General features: G+C 35.6%; 1 protein-coding gene across 3 annotated transcripts in view; it reads left to right on the top strand.

Moving 5' to 3' along the window:
* The window catches only part of LOC127853022 (uncharacterized), a 70,223-nt gene continuing 57,129 nt past the window's right edge, over positions 1-13,094 (top strand). Inside the window, exon 1 of one of the 3 annotated variants that reach the window (XM_052387146.1) lies at positions 1-282. The gene's annotated coding sequence lies outside the window, so the exon portion shown is untranslated. Of the gene's footprint in view, positions 283-1,155; positions 1,175-13,094 lie in introns of those variants that run through there. The other 2 variants (XM_052387141.1, XM_052387143.1) reach the window with 2 other exon arrangements.

Below are 13,094 nucleotides of genomic sequence, written 5' to 3' on the forward strand. Positions count from 1 at the left end.
ATACGACTGTGATAACTGCGTGTTTTAAAAATGAAAATAATACCAAATTACTTCAAAGTACGATCTCCGTACAAAAAGTAACTGTTCCTTTTAACAATAGAGTGCTCATAAAATAATTTAAAATCAGGCATTTATTCCATCAAGTTTCGTTTCTAAAATAGATGCCTGTATTGGAAACAGAAACTGAAACCAGTTTAATACTCTTTCGTTATTAAAAGCAACTTGTGTCCGTGTGCGTGTGCTATATTGATGCAACACTCCATCACTAGAATATACGAGCAGGTACGTTCGAGTTTATTATATATATGAATTCTTATAATCTTCATTCTCAGATGGAGAATAACTTAGAGCAATATATAGTATAGTAAAGGCCAGTCTTGAACTAGACAATTCAATTCTTTTATTTCGTGTTGTTTCTTTTTTTCCCTCAGTAATTGTCTCCATAGGAATACCTTACCTGTGCTTTCGAACCTATTGTTCCAGTCCAAATAATTTTTATGAAGCAATATAACTTTTTATTATTTGCAAAGGGTTTGGTTATAATTGCAGTAAAACATATGACCAATTAATGGTTTATTCGTTATTGTTTTTGCGGAAGCCAAACTGATTGCTTATAATAATTGTGCGTTTGTCGGACCAATTAACACAGTTATTAGGAGTTCAGGTGAGAGAATATATTATAAAAGAGATTTTATTTATTCCAGTCTCATCCATATACACATATTTACAGATACATGTATACAGCAATTCTATAAGAATTATAAGAGACTATAAAACATTAAAACATACTAAAACACACATCATAATAGTTGAAAGTAAGATTATGCTAAGAAACATAGCCAGTGTTCAACAGTCTAGCAGAGCATCTTGAAATCTTTTGATATATTGGTTTGATAAAACCGCAACAACTAATTTATAGTATAGGTAATAAAAAAAAAACAGTAACACTAAAAATTGTTATTTAAACAAGTATGTCACGTCAATTTATACCATCTATTTTAAATCTAGAAATCAAACAGTGGCCATGTTTTATATACATGTCAAATATATATTTACAGTAAAAATCTTATCATTATTAAAATATCTACCCACTAACATGTTTACTATATTACGTGTTATTTCTCAGTTTCAATACATCACATCAGATTTTTGCGAGGACCCTAACAATGTCTGGGTGAGTAAACATGAATACAAATTTAGCATTATCACTCATATCTTGAAAACCAGAGTCTAAAAACTGGGCTTTCTGGTAAATAACATTTCGTATTTGATTATATAAAGGACATACAAGTAAAACGTGCATTTCCGTCTCTACTAATTCCTTACAAAACGTACATGTTCTTTCAGACACTGGTAAGTTAATGTAACGACCTGTTTCAATTCTAAGTGGTGCTACACCACATCTTAATTTAGACAATGCAGACCTATGACAGAATGGCATTTGTAGTTAACAATAAAGCTCCGTATCATAACTATTCTTAAATAATCTATATGTTCTGAGTTTATTATGGTTTGAGCCATTTACACCCGAGTCTCTATTCAAATCAGTTTGCCGCTGAGCAATATGACTATTCATTAGTGCTGTACATACATCATTTAACATCTTATTTTTATCAAAAGGTAGCATTAAATACATATTCAAATCCATAGAACATAGCTTATCTTTTACAATGAAAGGCCAATTTTTACATCTAGCATTCCCTTTATCTACTGACCAGTTAAATATTTTCTTATTTGTCCTACTATCAATATACAATAAACATCTATGCCAATGGTTAAAAACAGACTTCCAATGATCTAGAATAATTGGTTTCCAACCCATATCACCTTGCACCGCAACATTGGGTGTATATTGACCAGTACCAAGGTAGAACCTCATAGCTCTTTGGTGAATAGCATTTATACATGAAAAGGTTCGAACACCCCACACGGACGAAGCATATGTAATTACTGTGATAAATTACTAAATCACTAAATTACTAAAATGTGATACCACGATAATTGTTTGCTGCATGCGCACCGCCCTTTAATATCCAGACTTTAATACATTCAATCCACTCTTCTGGATTTACAACCCCATTAAAATGTTATAAAATTGCTACAAAATGGCGATATGATCTCGTATGATTTTTTTTTTGCAATATTTCGGATATAAATACATCGTTGCCAGGATTTAAAAAAAAGTTTTTATAAAATACCACATTTAATTCAATATCATAAATTGGTGTCATATATATGCCTTCAGATTTAGTATTCAATGTTCGTGCGTTAGTCTCAGTTGTTTGACTCCCTACAGGACATGACACATGATTGTTTGTGTCATCAATGGCAATGTGTGTACTGGACTGTAGTATTTTGTTTGAAACGTGTTGATTTATTTTTATAAAAAAGTGTTCAAATACGTTTTAGGTGGCGTGCGTGCATTTTCTAATCGCCTTCCTCAGACAAGGCACGTTTGTTGTGTGTGCGTTTCAATCTATTATAACATCGCTTTTATTGATGAATTTCCTGCTTGCTTCGATCAGCGTTCGCATTACTTCATGTCCTGTTTTCATAAATTCTTTGCGCTCGGCCAATCATGCCTTGTTAAACATGCAAGTACTATAACTGCTGTTTTGTTTACCTGTGTGAATATTTCGATAATGTTATATAATAAAGACGCTATCCGTAAACTAGGTGACCTGGAATTTTCTTTAGACCAGAAATATGTTAAATGAAGATATTCAGCAATATAATTATGGTATGTCAATAACAGATTCTTAATGTGTTTTCAACAATACAATTATAATTATTATTTTTTATTAATTTAACAATACTTATTCCACCATATTGACTAATGTATTAAGCATGAGCGCGATGACTCTCGATACTGTTAATAATCGAATCAAATGGCAATGCCCGACAAACCACTAAAACAGGTTTGTTCGAAGAACGCGCCTATAAATACGGCTACTTCGCGTGTGGCCGGTTGACTCATATGTTTTTATTTCACTTCCATTGTTCTTTTGGTTTTCTGTTTAGTATCAATAGGTTTATGACCAGCAATATGTAATAATGTAAAACAAGCCGCGAAAACTCCGCGTAACATCCCGTACTGCGTGTGATGCAGCTAAGAACTGCACAGAAAAAGACATTCGCTATCCTTGATCTCATTCATTGAACTTTCAATGCCGTATATCTTTTTAAAAGATATTTCTTGTATCTTTTAAACAGAATCAGTTTGTGTAAAAAAACAATACTCTTGAAACAGCGTTAGGTTACATACAACTATGAAAAAAATATTCGGAACCGAAATTTCCAGGGGTGGATCCGTACCCGCGAATCTGAAGTTGGATCCGATATCATCGGATATTTCGGGTACCCGTTGCACCCCTACAGTCATTTCATGCCAACACGATTTATTCAATTGAAACAGCTCAAGCGAAACAGATTATCAGGCAAAGTTTTAAGTAGATCGTGGTAGTAAGGTCGACGTCACAATGATCAACAACCAATGGAAATTAACTTCCTCTTCCTTATCCGCTAATGGTTCTGCACGACCAAACATGTCATGATTTGAACCGTTCATTGTTGAATAGCTTTATTTTAAAAAACTGATTGACTAAACTGCTAATTTTAAATAAATACGTACGCTGAGATTTAGTTTTTGTTTACAGCCATGCATTTATTAACTCCTCGTTTTTCTTCTTTTTCGTTGTAAAGAAACAATGATTACTACGCATTATCTTTAAATTTTCGAAGAAATTAATGTTATATAGTGCTCCATATACAGTGTTATACTAAAGAGTACTGTTAACACTTGGAGCTTTTTCTCAAATAGTATTGTATTAGGGTTGGATAACATGCTCAGATCGAAAGCGTATTTACAAATAATATTCTCTGAACTTCATTTTAAAAGCGGGCATTATTTAAAGTGTATTTTTCACCCAATCATAATCATAGTGAAGTTTATGACTTAGAAAGCAATTATCACGAACAAAAGTATTGTTTAGTAATAGACTAAAAAAACATATATGTTTTCCAAAATACCTTTGAAAATATTCAATGCTGAACTGTACCGCCTCAATAATTTTCTGAAGGAAACTAGTAGTTGTTATTTCTATGCACTCATTGACATGACGCCTTATCTATGATCGCTCCGCCCACTTAATCTCGTGGCTCAGCGGGTAGCAAACCTAAACAAGCTTACACCAAAATGGGTTCATTGCCTATATACTGCATGTAGATTAACGCGATATTCCGGATTATATTTATTGGACTTTTTGACACCATATGACACTTGTATAAGGGGTTTGTGTCATTAAGTTATTCTGCGAATGCAAAAAATATACGTTTATAGAGATCATCAGCTAATTATAACGGGGTTTTCGGTACATGAATAACGCTCTCAAACGCTTGCGCGCTGACCGAAATCGAACCTGTTATTACGTGTGATGTTGGTATTAGCAATAGATTAACACTTCTTCAACGGCATTTACCAATGTTATTTACGAAACATTTCCACTCGTGTATTTGACACGAAATAGCGCTTTAAAATGGGATTTCGGTGAAGTGTTACACGCTTTCTGACACCGAGTATACCAAAATCCCACATGTTATTACGTATAAAAGTGATATTAATAATATTAAACATTGCTTATGGGAGAATTATCAATCACTATAATTGAAAGTGCAAGACAGCACAATAAGTTTGGTCATTGTCATATATAAAGTAGCGCTGTATGAAGGGGAATTCAGTAAAGCTACCTGTATCAGACGCTGGCGCAGGTACCGACTTCTCCCAAGTTCGGCATTTATTGGTTATAGCAGATATAATAAATCTTATTATGTGGCATTTATCGATTCTATTAAAATAGACACATATAATTGTTTTCACTTGTTTCTGACACACACAAAACTCGATTTATAACGGGGATTTCGTTAAGTTACGCAAAGTTGGTACCAATCTTCTTTATTATTCTACAAGCACACGTGATATAATTCATACTTAATAATGCGTAGTTATTTCTAACATAACATTTCCAGTTTTTTTTAATAAATAAATGCTCCATAAGGGTGATCTCGGTAATTCTACACATTGAAGCTTCCACTTGCTCTTGTCAAGACCGCATTTCCGCGTTTGAAATGGTATATATTTAATTAATCTAACTTATGGATACCGAATGTCAGAGTTACATAAAACCTATTCACACCGTTTTTGTCTTATTTCATTTCCGCTTGTTTTTCATACAAATCAAACGAAACTCGTTAAAAAAATGAGAACTAGGCATTCGATCTCAGAAGGATTAAAAGCGTTCATTGGTGACATCACATGTCTGCACATGTGTAGATACCGTTATTAATATAATATATTACGTGTTACCTTCTAATAACATGTATAATGGCAATAAAGTGCATTACGATCAGAGTAATAAAACACAGCATAAATTAGGCTTCATGCTGGGTTGTATTTCTCTTTAAGTAATGCAGATGAATCTCGCTTCTGTATATTAATGACCTAGTAACTGATAAAACTATTTTTTTTAAAAACGTGAAATATTATGTGATAATCAGATGATAACATAAAATATTTAAATCTGCTAGTATATGCGATAAAAATATATTATAATTGTCTTTGACAGTGTTGACGTTCAGTTGTTCGTGTTGACGACCGCATGCATGTTTACATCTCTTACATTTCTCAAGATCTCTTTTCGGCTTTGGAAACGATATAAATTAAATGTCACCAACTAATCTTTCAGGATATCGATTGTTCGAGTTACATAGTCCCCATCGACACCCTTTTACCATTTTTAATCTACTTTTTTACGAGGAAAGCAAAAGAAACTCGCTAAAGTTAAAGTGAACCTATACATAGCTTGTCTAGAAAATGGCGGACAGTTCGTTGCTAACTAACGCGCCCGAGTAATCGATCCTTGATTGACAGGCGGCGTCATGTCAATTGTACAATTTTAAAAGATACTCCAGGTGATTTGAGTACAGTACATCGATTTTAACTACTAAAGGAATATAATATCACTTTTTTAGGCTTTCATATCCACATTAAGTTCAACCTGTCGGAAGCTTTTGCAGATCTATTGGTGCATTTAAATTGAAAGATGTATTCGACAGACATATAGCGATGATCTAAAAGATTACGACACTTAAACCTGACTGAAGAATGAAAAGTAAAATAGTTTCGGTAACAAACTATTCATGTTGCAATATATCTAAATAAAGTACTCGAAGCGTTTGAGAACTTATTAAATTGACTGTCTTTAGTTAATTTACGCTTAAATAAACGTTTATTTCCCAGAAATTTAATGTCTTATGTTGAAAAGTTTTAAGATATTTCCATTCCAAAAGTGAGAATTTGGCAAACATTATTGATTTAAACCTATATTCTCGAAAGTCAATGTTACATTATTGTGATATAAGCCTTGCTTGAAACTCACCAAAGCACATGGCTTATGGTAAGCTTTTGGGATACATTAAGTTCTGCTATCACATGAAAAATAAAATTTGACAAATATTATCAGAAAATGTAAATGACTTAGCCATGCTCAAAAATGTTCAAGAATTTGGATTGGGCTGTTTTAACCCATTTATGCCTAGAGTCTAGAAAAAGGCATTAACAAGCAGCATAGACCCAGACATCAGGGTCTGCGCTGTTTGCTTAAAGGAATTTCTGTAAGAAATATTCTAAATATAGAAACAAATATACTAGACATCCCTAATTTTGGAAATAAATTGATCCAATTTAGAAGGATGGGAGAGTCCACTTGGCATAAATGGGTTTAGAGTGAAGCGTGAAACTTCTTCAATGCTTAGATTGATTTATCGCTATTTACCTGTGATAATAAATGCCAATTATATCATCACTGCTTTGGATTTTTACTGCGAATGTTTTTGATGGTGTCTTGACAGTTGTTGAATGTTCAAAGATCTCTTGATACAGTCCGTTGTGTTCATACTGAGAATATCGCTCGTAACGGAAACAATCGGTTTAAAAATGTGTCTTACTCTGAGAAAACATAATTCAGGTGCGTAATGTTTCGTTCTAGATTAGCCTGTGCTGTCCGCACAGGCTAATCAGGGACGACACTTTACGCCTAAACTTGATTTTCGGTAAGGAAGGACTTCCTTGAAACTAAAAATACCATTAAAGCGGAAAGTGTCGTCCCTGATTAGCATGTGCGGACTGAACAGGCTAATCTGGGACGACACTTTACGCACATGAATTAAGCCCAGTTTTCACAGATCAAGACACAAATAGTGGCCACACGCGCAACTTCTTTCAACATTGCCTTTTTTAAAGTAAATAATACAGAAAATTTATACCAACGGGTGCAAAAGTTAAACCCTTGTACGTAGAGACATCATTGTCAATGCAGTTTTGAAGTTTTGTGTCGCAACTATCATGCCGGTTAACATTACATTGCATTCACTTAAACTGGAGTGGTCATAAGCGCAACTTCCTTTCAACCTTGACTTTTTAACAAAAAAATTAAAAAGTAAATGGCACAAAAATTTAATTCTAGAGCATAGTCCAAAATTACACATAAGACTGCATGGTTATAAATATAATGTATTGTGGTACCTAAATGCAATAGTACTGGTTTGTGTATATTTTTCCAACAAAATGATTCTGTCTTTGCATGGTTTCTTGAACGTTCTATTAACTTTATCGAGACGCGATAAACAACACCGCATAATTGTTTTTTAAAACTACAATATTTTATGCGTTATTAAAATCTGACTATTTCTTCATAAGAACCTTACCCTGCAACATGGTTTTTACTCAGCTTATAACTTACTTTGGTATAGGCGCGCCTTACAAACAATTATCTAGTATAGCACCGAGATATTCAACTTTGCTTGATGCTTCAATCTTTAATTGCTAGTATTCTATGGCCCGTACTACAAAACATGAAGCCAGCAATATGATTGGTTCCGACTAAGGTTATCTTATTAAAGTGACCTCTAATGTAAAGTCATCGAAATCAGTCTGTGTGTCGTATTTAAGCGATTCAAATGAGATTACATACTCGTTATAAGTGCATCCTCTGTAATAATATAGAAGATTCACTTTCGTTTCCACGTTTGTCGCAGTAACACCTTAGTGAAACATTTTACATGCGAAACTCTAAACAGTAGACTTTGCAGAGCAGACTTATTTCATCTGAATTTTCATAACTTGTGTTGGGCCTTAACAAGTACTTTACGCATAGTAAATCATTAAGCAAGCAATTAGCATGATTAATGGGAAAATGTTATTGGTCTTCGGTCGTTCGAACAGCAAATTGTATTTTGAGTACAGAGACTGAAGTACCAAACATTGTATAAGGATATTGGTTTATGATTGTAGTTGATTGCATGGCAAACATGAGCGTCGTTTGCTCTACCATTGAGCCTTCTCAACCTCAAATGCATCAACATTGCATTTATCATTTTCCAAATAGATTAGGCATGCATCTTTATCGCACCTGCCGATATCGCACGCTGCATTACCAAGGTCATTAAATGTGACATATCCGTCTGATGCGCGACTTTTTATAATCGATAACATCACCGTATCAAAGCTGGTATCTGTTATTGACCTTACGCAGATGAACGGTTCATGCCTTCCCGACCCTTTTGTTTTTTATCAACCATTCCTGTGTAATAATATGTATGGAGTGTTCGTGAGTATTTGGAAAATTATAATATGTGGATGCAATCCTTTGCAATACAGCAATTTTTAGTTTTATGCCGATCCAATTAAAATCCTTGACGTGCATGTATTTGACATTGCGTTGTACTAACACGCACATTTGGTTTCGTACATCGACACAATGCGCGGAGTGGAGGTATTATTTGAAACAATTAATAGTTCAAATAACTTGCCATAACAGTCCTGTAGTAAAACTGCTTTAGTATTGACAATAAAATGCTTGATATATGCTTAAGATATGAGCCGCTTTCTTAGAAAGGTGGGTATAATGCATGTGCGTAAAGCGTCGTCCCAGATTAGCCTGTGCAGTCCGCACAGGCTAATCAGGGACGACACTTTCCGCCTAAATTGGATTTTTGCTAAGAAGAGTCTTCATTTAAACGAAAAATGTCATAAAAGCGGAAAGTGTCGTCCCTGATTAGCCTGCGGACTGCACAGGCTTATCTGGGACGACACTCTACGCAAATGCATTAAGCTCAGTTTTCTAAGAACACGACTCTCATATAAAGTATGTTTATGTTATGATTACGCCTTTATAGTACATGTGCATACACGTATTCTGGTAGACGTATATTTAAACGGCCTATATTATCTAACTAAATAAGATAATGTTTATGTGTGTCTCTATATAAGAAGGACATTGTGATAAATAAATACATGAATATAATGTTTACCTCGCCCAGATTAATAAAACTTAAGCGGACAAAATCTATTTGCTAAAACATGAACAAAGAAAAAACTTCAAATGGATCAGAAGGAGGTTAAATTCTTTTGCATATAGACAATTATATATGTTACGTGACCAATGCAAACAAATCTGAAGCAGATTTTCCTATATTCAAGAAAAGTGACCAATTCAAAACTGTCTTGAGCCGATGGTCCTTTCCTTATAACACGTGACTAATTCCAAGCAGGCTGCAGAAGATGGTCCTTTATGTATTACAAGTTACTAATTCCAAGCCGGCTGGAGAAGATGGTCCTTTATTTATTACAAGTGACTAATTCCACGCAGGCTGCAGAAGATGGTCCTTTATTTAATACAAGTGAATAATTCCAAGCAGGCTGGAGAAGATGGTCCTTTATTCATTACTAGTGACTAATTCCAAGAAAGCTGGAGAAGACGGTCCTTTATTTATTACAAGTGACCAATTCCAAGCAGGCTGGAGAAGATGGTCCTTTATTTTTGGCAAGTAACTAATTCCAAGCAGGCTGGAGAAGATGGTCCTTTATTTATTACAAGTGGCTAATTCCAAGCAGGCTGGAGAAGATGGTCCTTTATTTATTACAAGTGACTAATTCCAAGCAGGCTGGAGCTGATGGTCCTTTATTTATTACAAATGGCTAATGCCAAGCAGGCTGGAGCTGATGGTCCTTTATTCATTACAATTGGCTAATTCCAAGCAGGCTGGAGAAGACGGTACTTTATGTATTACAAGTCACTAATTCTAAGCAGGCTGGAGAAGATGGTCCTTTATTTATTACAAGTGACTAATTCCAAGCAGGCTGGAGATGATGGTCCTTTATTTATTACAAGTGACTAATTCCAAGCAGGCTGGAGAAGATGGTCGTTTATTTATTACAAGTGACTAATTCCAAGCAGGCTGGAGAAGATGGTCCTTTATTTATGGCAAGTGACTAATTCCAAGCAGGCTGGAGAAGATGGTCCTTTATTTATTACAAGTGACTAATTCCAAGCAGACTGGAGAATGGTCCTTTATTTATTACAAGTGACTAATGCCAAGTGCGCTGGAGAAGATGGTCCTTTAAGTATTACAATTACTAATTCCAAGCGGGCTGGAGAAGATGGTCCTTTATTTATTACAAGTGACTAATTCCAAGCGGTCTGGAGCTGATGGTCCTTTATTTATGACAAGTTGCTAATTCCAAGCAGGCTGGAGCTGATGGTCCTTTATTTATTACAATTGGCTAATTCCAAGCAGGCTGAAGAAGATGGTCCTTTATTTATGGCAAGTGCCTTATTCCAAGCAGGCTGGATCTGATGGGCCTTTATTAATTACAAGTGACTAATTCCAAGCAGGCTGGAGAAGATGGTCCTTTATTTATTACAAGTGACTAATTCCAAGCAGGCTGGAGCTGATGGTCCTTTATGTATTACAAGTGATAAATTCCAAGCAGGTTGGAGCTGATGGTCCTTTTTGTATTACAAGTGGCTAATTCCAAGCAGGCGGGAGCTGATGGTCCTTTATTTATATCAAGTGCCTTATTCCAAGCAGGCTGGACCTTATTGTCCTTTATTTATGGCAAGTGACTAATTCCAAGAAGGTTGGAGAAGATGGTCCTTTATTTATTACAAGTGACAAATTCCAAGCAGGCTGGAGAAGATGGTCCTTTATTTATTACAAGTATCTAATACCAAGCAGGCTGGAGAAGATGGTCCTTTATTTATTACAAGTGACAAATTCCATGCAGGCTGGAGAAGATGGTCCTTTATTTATTACAAGTGACTAATTCCAAGCAGGCTGGAGAAGATGGTCCTTTATTTATTACACGTTACTAATTCCAAGCAGGCTGGAGCTGATGGTCCTTTATTTATTACAAGTGACTTATTCCAAGCAGGCTGGAGCTGATGGTCCTTTATTTATTACAAGTGACTTATTCCAAGAAGGATGGAGCTGATGGTCCTTTATTTATTACAAGTGACTAATTCCAAGAAGGCTGGAGAAGATGGTCCTTTATTTATTACAAGTGACTAATTCCAAGCAGGCTGGAGAAGATGGTCCTTTATTTATTACAAGTGACTTATTCCAAGCAGGCTGGAGCTGATGGTCCTCTATTTATTACAAGTGACTAATTCCAAGAAGGCTGGAGAAGATGGTCCTTTATGTATTACAAGTGACTAATTCCAAGCAGGCTGGAGGAGATGGTCCTTTATTTATTACAAGTGGCTAATTCCAAGCAGGCTGGAGAAGATGGTCCTTTATTTATAACAAGTGGCTAATTCCAAGCAGGCTGGAGCTGATGGTCCTTTATTTATTACAAGTGACTAATGCCAAGCAGGCTGGAGCTGATGGCCCTTTATTTATTACAAGTGACTAATGCCAAGCAGGCTGGAGCTGATGTTCCTTTATTTATTACAAGTGACTTATTCCAAGCAGGCTGGAGAAGATGTTGCTTTATTTATGGCAAGTGACTTATTCCAAGCAGGCTGGAGAAGATGGTCCTTTATTTATGGCAAGTGACTCATTCTAAGCAGGCTGGAGAAGATTGTCCTTTATTTATTACATGTGGCTTATTCCAAGCAAACTGGAGCTAATGGCCCTTTATTTATTACAAGTGAATAATTCCAAGCAGGCTGGAGAAGATGGTCCTTTATTTATTACAAGTGGATAATTCCAAGCAGACTGGAGCTGAAAGTCACGTGTAAGGACTAATTCCAAGCAGGCTGGAGCTGATGGTCCTTTGTTTATTACAAGTGACTAATTCCAAGCAGACTGGAGCTGATGTTTCTTTATTTATTACAAGTGACTAATTCCAAGCAGGCTGAAGAAGATGGTCCTTTTTTATGGCAAGTGCCTTATTCCAAGCAGGCTGGAGCTGATGGTCCTTTATTTATTACAATTGGCTAATTCCAAGCAGGCTGGAGAAGACGGTACTTTATGTATTAATAGTCACTAATTCCAAGCAGGCTGGAGAAGATGGTCCTTTATTTTTTTACAAGTGGCTGATTCCAAGCAGGCTGGAGCTGATGGTCCTTTATTCATTACAAGTGGCTTATTCCAAGCAGGCTGGGGAAGATGGTCCTTTATGTATTACACGTGACTAATTCCAAGCAGGCTGGAGAAGATGGTCCTTTATTTATTACAAGTGACTAATTCCAAGCAGGCTGGAGAAAATGGTCCTTTATTTATTACAAGTGACTTATTCCAAGCAGGCTGGTGCTGATGATCCTTTATGTATTACAAGTGTCTAATTCCAAGCAGGTTGGAGCTGATGGTCCTTTCTGTATTACAAGTGACAAATTCCAAGCAGGCTGGAGAAGATGGTCCTTTATTTGTTTCATGTGGCTAATTCCAAGCAGGCTGGGGAAGATGGTCCTTTATGTATTACAAGTGGCTAATTCCAAGCAGGCTGGAGAAGAAATTCCTTTATTTATTACAAGTGACTTATTCCAAGCAGGCTGGGGAAGAAGATCCTTTATTTATAACAAGTGATTAATTCCAAGCAGGCTGGAGAAGATGGTCCTTTATTTATTACAAGTGGCTAATTCCAAGCAGGCTGGAGCTGATAGTAATTTGTAAGGACTAATTCCAAGCAGGCTGAAGCTGATGGTCATTTATTTATTACAAGTGACTAATTCCAAGCAGACTGGAGCTGATGTTCCTTTATTTATTACAAGTGACTAATTCCAAGCAGGCTGGACAAGATGGTCCTTTATTTATGG

The sequence above is a fragment of the Dreissena polymorpha genome, chromosome 12, assembly GCF_020536995.1.
Source record: "Dreissena polymorpha isolate Duluth1 chromosome 12, UMN_Dpol_1.0, whole genome shotgun sequence".
NCBI classification, from domain to species: Eukaryota; Metazoa; Mollusca; class Bivalvia; order Myida; family Dreissenidae; genus Dreissena; species Dreissena polymorpha.